This window comes from Euleptes europaea, chromosome 9 (genome assembly GCF_029931775.1).
Source record: "Euleptes europaea isolate rEulEur1 chromosome 9, rEulEur1.hap1, whole genome shotgun sequence".
In the NCBI taxonomy this organism is placed as follows: domain Eukaryota; kingdom Metazoa; phylum Chordata; class Lepidosauria; order Squamata; family Sphaerodactylidae; genus Euleptes; species Euleptes europaea.
Window position 1 is genome coordinate 59,441,853 of NC_079320.1, and position 6,959 is coordinate 59,448,811.

At 44.0% G+C, this 6,959-nt stretch overlaps 1 long non-coding RNA gene across 1 annotated transcript; it reads right to left on the minus strand.

Annotated features, from left to right (window-relative positions):
- Nucleotides 1-3,238: 3,238 nt before the first annotated feature.
- Nucleotides 3,239-4,695, minus strand: LOC130483067 (uncharacterized). The gene is made up of 3 exons (XR_008933514.1): nucleotides 4,579-4,695; nucleotides 4,182-4,390; nucleotides 3,239-3,372 (listed from the first exon to the last, which is right to left on the minus strand). It is a non-coding gene; the product is annotated as an uncharacterized LOC130483067 (long non-coding RNA).
- Nucleotides 4,696-6,959: the final 2,264 nt, after the last annotated feature.

The following is a 6,959-nucleotide window of genomic DNA, read 5'->3' on the forward strand; positions in this document are numbered from 1 at the left end:
TGAACTATTACTTTGTTGTAAGTCCATATAACTACCAGCATCACAGGTTGCAGCCACATTAGCATTTCAACACCAGTTTTTAATCAGCCTGTGAATTTCCCAGCTAGTGGTCAAGCAATCAAGTGCATCCTGCCAGAACACACTGTATTTGGCCCGGTTGGCTATTAGCATGCTGTGGCAGCGGTCCTAAAATGCATCTTGTATTGATGTTCCGCAAGCCAAGTTAAACACAGTGATTGGCAGCCACATGCATGTCCGTTGGGTTTGCTGTAGGTCAAGACAACTTGAAGTTGACGTTAGGGTTGCCAACCTCCAGGTGGGGCCTGGAGTCCTCCCAGAATTACAACTGGTCTCCACACCACAGGGATCAGTTCCCCTGGAGAAAATTCAGCTTCTATCCCTGCTGAGCTCCCTTCCCTCCCCAAACTCTGTCCCCCCCAGGCTCCTGGAACTTCCCAACCAGATTTGGCAACCCTAGTTGATAGATACTAGGGTTGCCAGGTCCCTCTTCGCCACCAGCGGGAGGTTTTGGGGGCGGAGCCTGAGGGCGGGGTTTGGGGAGGAAGGGCCATAGAGTCTAATTGCCAAAGCAGCCATTTTATCCAGGTGAACTGATCTCCATCGGCTGGAGATCCATTGTAATAGCTATGGTCTGAGGCTGACTGAATGCCACACTGATGGCATAGTTCCAGATGTTGCTCTAGAACTAATACTAGTACACTTAGGCAGCAGCAGCACACAAATGTGCTTGTACAGCATTGGCATGGGGGGCACTAAGGCATTAGTGATGGGCCCAGCACCAGTGATCCCCCAAATACGGTGCCTGTGGGCACCATAGCACCTGCCACTGTGTTTCCTAGTGCCCATTTGCTTCTTTAACAAAGCATCTCTTCTCCAAAGCAAAGACCCACTCCTGGCTTTCTTCCACTTCATTAGAGTAAGACATGCTTTGTGTCTGCAGGAAGTACCCATTCAGAAACAACCGGCTTCATCATAGGAAGAAGCTTGGCTTGCAACCGCCTTACATTTTGTAATTGGCTTCAACACCCCAGGGCAGCCATTCTGGAGTGAGGCCCATCCTCAAAATTCCAGAAGTGTCTATAGACTCAGCAAGATTGGGGACCCTGTCCAACACCATGTGGCACCTCAAGCAGAAAAACCAAACCTATGGTGGTAAAAAATAACCATAAACTAAGCAATTGACAATATGCTGCACCCGGCCTGTAATGGTATTCCAAAATTGGCCACCAAAGGTGACTTGCCTCATCTAATGTAGAGTCAAGCACTAGGGGTCACTGGTGAGTATTGCTAAATATAATCTACATAATGCCATATTCTATTATGCTGGCAGCACAGAAGAAATTACATGAAATGGGCACAAGCTCCTCCCCTTATATGCCTAGGTCCTGACAGTGAGCTGTAGTGTCCTTATTTTTTCCTTAATTACTCTTGTTCCTTCCTGAATGAAAAGGCAGGTCTGTCCTGCATAGGGTTGCCAGGTCCCTCTACGCCACTGGTGGGCAGTTTTGGGGCAGAGCCTGAAGGGTTTGGGGAGGGGAGGGACTTCAATGCCATAAATGGCCAAAGAGGCCATTTTCTCCAGGTTAACTGGTCTCTACTAGATCTCCAGCTAGTACCTGGAGTTGGCAACCCTAGTTCTGCACTTGCTTAGAACTTTGTCAGTACAGGCAGGCAATTAAGCTATTATTTAAATTTTAAGTTACTGCCAAATGTATATCAGATGAACTCTTCTCATTAGTTCTCATCCCCAGCAAGGTAAGAGAGCGACTTAATTTTTTTGAAGGGCCTTGAGAGCTTCCAGTTAAAAAATGTGGGCTTGGTGGGTGGAGCCAGTTACAAAATGCCAGCTCGTACAAAAATTACAGCATTTCAGAGCAGGTCTCCAGTGCTCAGGTGGGAAAACTTTTCCTCTACAGCATGTTCTAGGCAACAAAGCATGACTAATGCAAATTAAGTAACACCACATCATCAAACTTACAAGGTCTGACAGTATTGGATATGTTCCAGAATCTCTTCATTATCGTGCATTTCAAGTGCTTGCTTTCTTGTATGTAGCCTTTCTTGGAAGTCCTTTGAACTACTCATTCTGGTGAAATTGGGGGGGATGAAAGAAAATGTTACCAACATATACATGTTATACAGTATGACAGAAATTATGTGATTGACGGCCAACTGGCCATGCTGACAATGTCAGATTCATTTCATGAATGTTCAGAGATCCAGGTTTATCTTGGCATATGTTGGTCATTGCCAAATTGTGACTGACAACATTCACAAGTATATCTCCAACACATGGGGAAATGTACATCTATTTTAAAACAGTCACAAAATGTGCTCAGGATTATCGACATCCTTTTGAGATTGCCAACAATCACAATATTTCAAGCATTCATATTGTATTGACCTATAATATATAAGATATCAACATGCCTCAGTTCCTTCTCTGTGTCATGCTAAAGTTTTAATTTACAGAAGAACTGCCCTGGGGTGGTCGCTGTGTGATGAATTGGCATCAGCGATGCCCTACACAGAAAAGTAATGCGAAAGGTGTTATGCCAAGGTCCATCATCTTATAAAATGGCCTGTGTTGACCAAAGGGACTGAGAATGAATACAGAAATGGCTTTTTGTGTGTGTGTGTTTTTGTTTTTTGCAGAGATTTAGTGGAATTCTAAAACACTATGGGCTCCTGTACATTCGCACTTATCTCCCTGGTGCTGTGCATGGCGTGACTTGGTTCTTTGGGAGGCTGGCATTGTCACTGGAACAAAGTTTTAGATTTCCCATATAGAATTATGAAAATATATCAGAATTGTTTACTGAATCCACCTACTCCAGAATTCTGCTTTAACAGGGACAAGTCAGATGCCTCTAAGAAGTTCACAAGCAAGATAGAACGATGATAGCCAACACTTAAAATATTTGTTCCCTCAGGTGTATTGTTTCGGAACATGGAAACTGTATTCCTAGCTGTCACAGTAAATACTCTTCCTGTCTAACCCTCTCTGAAACCATCTGAATTAGTGGCCATCCCCATGTCTTGTGATTCCATAAAGAGGGAGTAAAACAAGGCATATTATCCATCAGTTGATTTCTTGGGGTTTTGAATCTCTATGGTCTTCATACGACACTAGTCAAGTCTAACAGCATCTAGCATCCTGAACTGGGCCTTGTATTTATCATCCACTCAAAGAACAAGTAATGTGGCTGACCTGTTGAACTGGTTGATAACAATTTTCTGAAAATTATTGCAAAGGCGCTCAAGGTAGTAAGCATGGGCTCTGTTGCTGACGGGACTGATTCCATCTCTTCCCCAGACAACATTCTTTGTATAGATATTTGTGTGACGAAGCTGTAAAAACAAATCCTGTCATCCACATCAACCATCAAAGCAAGCAAACAATTTACTGAACAGGTTACCTGTTGAGCAAAACTGTCCTCATCAAAGACATTCGGAATGCCAGAGTGAGGTGTGTTCCACCGAGGAACAGAGCAAGAATGACTTACACCATTCTGATGTTCTGCATTTTAAAATCTTTCAGACTTTTATGATGTATTCCTAAGCATCTGTTCCCCCCCCCCCCCGCAAAAAATAAGTTCTATTTTAAATCCTCTTATTAGGCCCACCCAGATGTTACTATGCAGTATTTGAATGTTTGAGTTAACGCAGAACTCCACTTATGGCCTCTTGTTCAAGTGGGGAAATTAATGCTTCTCAGCAAAGATTTTTTGTTTAAGATGATAAATTGAGCTATTAAATTGAGCATGCAGATTTAAAGAATAGGGCTGAAAGAATTGGAATTAAAATAACGGAAATGAAGACAAGAAATGGAGGGAAAAAACCCTAAGTGTATATAATAATATTTTAAAATTATATTTGGGGGAAAAATAGTCAGACCACCACTAGAAGGTGAATGGCTCTATATGCTGGCAGAATATTATGTAAAAGAAGAGTGACAAATTGTGTTGTGGTTTGGGGCAGATTAGGTAAAGAATACTTCCAATATGATTCCAATACGAAGCACAAGAAACATTGCCCGGAGCAGCTACCCTGCACAATCCAAAAGATGTGCAAAAAGACACATCCTTTATCATTTTGGAAAGGACGCTATATATGCCACCCAGAGCCCCTTGGAAAAGAACCAAGTATCTCTGACCTACCCTGGAATGAATGCTTTCCACAAAGTCCTGATGTGCGTCCTGCTTTCTTTTGTTGATCTGTGGTTTATGTGGATGAATGTCAATATATTTGGATGCCTGTTTACTTGACAGGTTACACTGCAGGTCAATGATGTTTCTTTTGAAACAGTGGCAGTGATCCTCGCAAGATCCTTGGACCTGGAATCCTTGATCCACTTCTCGTTGCAATACTTGCAAAACAGAAGTAATTCTCTTTAAGCACCTGGAACAAACCAGTTCTCCCCCACCACTCCAGAAACAATATAGTAGTTACTGCCAATGCAGTCACAAACAGAGTTAGTTACACCCTTCTAAGTCCATTGAATTCAATGGATTTCACTGTGAAGTATTTTGAACACGTTTTGTGTTTCTTTTTCACCTGTTTTGAGCAATGTGGTGGCAGCTTCTTGGTCAAGAGCAACTGGAACATATTCTTGAAATATCTTACATAGTTTCTCGAAAGATATCAACCATTTGTTCTTAGCCTGTTGCCTGCGAGCAGAATCCTTACTAAAGATGTCTTGGTATACTGTGCTGTGCAGACAACATGAAATGCACAAACAGTGAGAAAAGGGTGAAAAAGATACTCTGCTAACCTCAAAATGTACAACTCAGTAGCCCCATGTGATACCAAAAGCAGCCCTTGACAGTGGTCCCACCAGGGTCTAAGCATGGTGGGCGGGGAACTGATACACTTTGCTTGGGTCCACACCCCAACCCCATTACCATAACAAATATTTGTCATTTAAGAAATAAAATAGGTTAGCTTTCTGTTGTGTATGTAATTAGTAGGCAAGAAAGCAGGGGGAAAACTTGGGAGCTTGAGTCCCCAACGAAGGCTCCTAAACCCTGCACGCGCTATTGGCCCTAGCCGGCGCACCCCATTGGCCCTAAGCCGGGATGTGCCATTGGCAACCCGGGGGTTGTTCCCCCCTATCACGGATTGAGGGGAGTGGCCGCAGGCGGCCAAGGGGGCATATAAGCGGGACCGGTTTTCACAGTTCCCTAGTTCTGTTCTTCACTACAATAAAGTGTTGTTGTTGGAACTCCGTCTTGACCTCGTGTGTCCTCCCCACGCGGACTTAACACTTTCCTAACTCATGAGATTTTAATGTGTAGAACTGGATGAGGGGGTTATGTTACAAGTTTGTACTGGGCCCAGATAAATTATGTTTGGGCCCTGCGTCCCACTCCCAAAGCACTTGTACGCAGACAGAAGGAACATGGGGCTTTGGATCAAGAAAACAAAAATGCCGCCAGCCTTCATTGCCACAGGGTTGCCAGGTCCCTCTTCGCCACCAGCGGGAGGTTTTTGAGGCAGAGCCTGAGGAGGGCAGGGTTTGGGGAGCGGAGGGACTTCAGTGGCAAAGAATTCAAGTGGCCATTTTCTCCAGGTGAACTGATGTCTATCCGCTGGAGATCAGTTGTAATAGCAGGAGATCTCCAGCCACTACCCGGAGATTGACAACCCTACCACAACTGCTCGGTAGCGATGCACTGGGGTGAGCGAGGTCACCCTCCGAAGCACAGGGCGCTTCTTTGGGACAAAGAGAATTTTAATCTCACTGCATGAGATTAAGGTTTGCATCAAGAAAGAGAGTTTTAAATATCAGGATTAATACATGACAGAAAACTGTGTGATTGGTAACATTTAAAAACAAACCGAATGGGCTGAAGCCTGTAATTTGCAGGAATGCAATTTTCATCCAAACGGTACCACTCATCGAGAAGCTGCAGTTCTTCCTCATATTCAGTGACAGTCTTCTGTGTGGGTGGAGAATCAGTAGCAAAATCCTGCTCATTTGATTCATATTCCTCCTTGATGGGGCTCTCAGCTTCATGTTCTTTGGGCGATGAGAGATCAAGGCTCAGGACATCTTGGCGAACTTCACTTTGAATTTCATCTTTTTTTCCCATTAGCCCTTCTGTGTTCAGACTACCAGACAAGACCTGGCTTGCTTTTTTCATACTCAGTTCAATAGTGTCTTTGACGGCCTCAAAATGTTCCTTGCTTATTATATCTGGGATGCACGGGTCATCATGCTTTTGCCCAATGAAAACCTAAAATGGGGGGGGGGTGTAGAGGAAACTGATTTCTAGACAGCAGACAATACATTGTTCTATAAAGCCAGTGGTGTTCTATACTGAGTCTGTTACTAGAAAAGCAACCTAGGCTGTATCCACATGGGGAAGATTCTCTTTCTGCATTCTTTGCTGCTGTGAATGCAGAGACATATGCATTGGCAAAAAAGTTTCCACATGGGCGTCTTCTGCGTCCCCCCCCTTTCTGCCATTTCCCCCCTCAGGCCACCAGAGAGTTTTTTTGAGGGTTTTGAAAAACGGGTAATAGCTATAGCACTATAGCAATTACCATTTTTTTAAAAAACCCTCAAAATGTCCTTCATTTACATAGTGGTGGAAACCATAGAAACATAGAGTTGGAAGGTACCTCCAGGTACCTCCAGGGTCAGCTAGTCCAATTCACAACTACCTGCTCCCACACCCCAGTGCCCAGAAGATGGCAAAAAACCTCAAGGATGGCAACCTCAAGGGGCAGATGGAAGGAATATGGCACTAAGCCTGGAGAAAAAGCAGGTTTGGAAAATGGCAAACTGGGGAATGGGCAATTGCATCAAGATTAGAGCATGACATTTTAAGGATGCTCCCCCAGACAAGTGTTCCAGCTTGGAAGTGAAAGTGGACAAAAACCTCTGTGTGGAAGAAGCCATGTAACCAAATGTTACCAGACAAGATCTATAC